The following is a 2,509-nucleotide window of genomic DNA, read 5'->3' as shown; positions in this document are numbered from 1 at the left end:
TCCCGTATGTCATTCCCTTTGTCCTTCGGTATGTTACTTGCCCGAGATTCGATCGTCAGTACTCGTATACCTATTTCAATCTCGTTTACCGGCAAGTCTCTTTACTCGTTCCGTAATACAAGATCCCGTAACTTACACTAAGTCACATTGCTTGCAAGGCTTGTGTGTGATGTTGTATTACCGAGTGGGCCCCGAGATACCTCTCCGTCACACGGAGTGACAAATCCCAGTCTTGATCCATACTAACTCAACTAACACCTTCGGAGATACCTGTAGAGCATCTTTATAGTCACCCAGTTACGTTGCGACGTTTGATACACACAAAGCATTCCTCCGGTGTCAGTGAGTTATATGATCTCATGGTCATAGGAATAAATACTTGACACGCAGAAAACAATAGCAACAAAATGACACGATCAACATGCTACGTCTATTAGTTTGGGTCTAGTCCATCACGTGAGTCTCCCAATGACGTGATCCAGTTATCAAGCAACAACACCTTGTTCATAATCAGAAGACACTGACTATCATCGATCAACTGGCCAGCCAACTAGAGGCATGCTAGGGACGGTGTTTTGTCTATGTATCCACACATGTAAATGAGTCTTCATTCAATACAATTATAGCATGGATAATAAACTATTATCTTGTTACAGGAATTATAATAATAACTATACATTTATTATTGCCTCTAGGGCATAATTCCAACAATGCCTATGAACTATTCACTTGTCATTGAACCATTTGATGTTTGGGGCTTTGATTATATGGGACCTTTTCCAAAATCCAATGGGTATACTCATATCCTAGTTGCTGTTGATTACGTCACTAAGTGGGTAGAAACTATCCCCACTAGTAGTGTTGATCACAACACCTCTATCAGGATGCTGAAAGAAGTTATCTTCCCCAGGTTTGGAGTCCCTAGATATCTAATGACGACGGTGGTTCAAACTTCATTCATGGTGCTTTCCGTAAAACGCTTGCTAAGTACGATGTCAACCATAGAATTGTGTCTCCCTATCACCCTCAGTCCAATGGTCAAGTAGAGCTAAGTAATAGAGAGATTAAATTGATTCTGCAAAAGACTGTCAACAGGTCTAGAAGGAATTGGTCTAAGAAGCTCGATGATGCACTATGGGCTTATAGAACTTCCTATAAGAATCCCATGGGCATGTCTCCGTACAAAATGGTGTACGGTAAAGCCTGTCATTTACCTCTTGAGTTAGAGCATAAAGCTTATTGGGCAATCAAAGAGCTCAACTTTGATTTCAAACTTGCCGATGAGAAGAGGTTATTTGATATTAGCTCGCTTGATGAATGGAGAACTCAGACATATGAGAATGCGAAGTTGTTCAAAGAGAAGGTTAAGAGGTGGCATGATAAGAGGATACAAAAGCGTGAGTTTAATGTAGGTGATTATGTCTTGCTATATAACTCTCGTTTAATATTCTTTGCAGGCAAGCTTCTCTCTAAATAGGAAGGTCCCTATGTTGTTGAAGAAGTATATCGTTCCGGTGCTATCAAGATCAACAACACGTAAGGTAATTTTCCGAGAGTGGTAAATGGGCAGAGAATCAAGCATTATATCTCAGGTACTACCATAAAAGTTGAAAGCAATATTATCAATACCATAACTCCGGAAGAATACCTAAGGGATATTTATCAGCCTATTTCAGACTCCGAAAACGAAGAGGTATGTGATTCGGTAAGAAAACAGAGTCCAAAACTTTTCCACTAGGAATTTTTCTCCGTTTTGGAATATTTGAAAAAAATACAAAAATTGGAAGTAGTCCGGAAAGTGCGCGAGGAGGCGACAAGCCTGCACGGCGCGGGGCCACCCCCTGGCCATGCCGTGAGTGCTTGTGGCCACCTCGCGCGCCTCCCGGACTCCGTTTTCGTGCGGGGTACTCCTTCTGGTCTGAAAAAATCATTATATATACTCCCGTTTGGTGTGACCCCTGCATCACGCAGATTTCCTCTGTTTTTTGTTTCGAGCCTGTTTCTGTTGCAGATCTAGATCGCTATGACTTCCCCAAAAGCTCTGAAGGACAAGATCTTCGAGAAGGTCATCAATCCCTACCTCACGGGAGTGCTGCAACACCCTCAATCGATCGAGATGCGTGAGGGGATGTTGCACATCCGTGATGTTGAGGGGCCTAAGAAGACCGGAAGCGTGGAGACGAGGCTCGAAGCAATGGAGCAACAAGTCTTCAAGTGCCAAGGGATGGTGCAGCGTGGACTCAACACCAACCATATGATGATCAAGGAGTTCACCAACAAGCACAAGATTGATGCCAATGACATTGGGAAGCATCTCTCCAGGCTCTATGACAGGATTGATCAACTCCAGGCCCAGATCTATGACCTGCAGAACCAAAACTGTGAGTATGAGTATAGATTTAAATCCATAAGGTTGGCTGCAGATTTGAGGATTCCGGATACTCGTTCATCTTTCCATGATGGAGCACCTATGCCTTGGAAGACGAAGGATCAAACTCATGTTGCAACA

The sequence above is a fragment of the Hordeum vulgare genome, chromosome 5H, assembly GCF_904849725.1.
Source record: "Hordeum vulgare subsp. vulgare chromosome 5H, MorexV3_pseudomolecules_assembly, whole genome shotgun sequence".
Taxonomy (NCBI): domain Eukaryota; kingdom Viridiplantae; phylum Streptophyta; class Magnoliopsida; order Poales; family Poaceae; genus Hordeum; species Hordeum vulgare.
Note: the sequence above shows the minus strand (reverse complement) of the source record.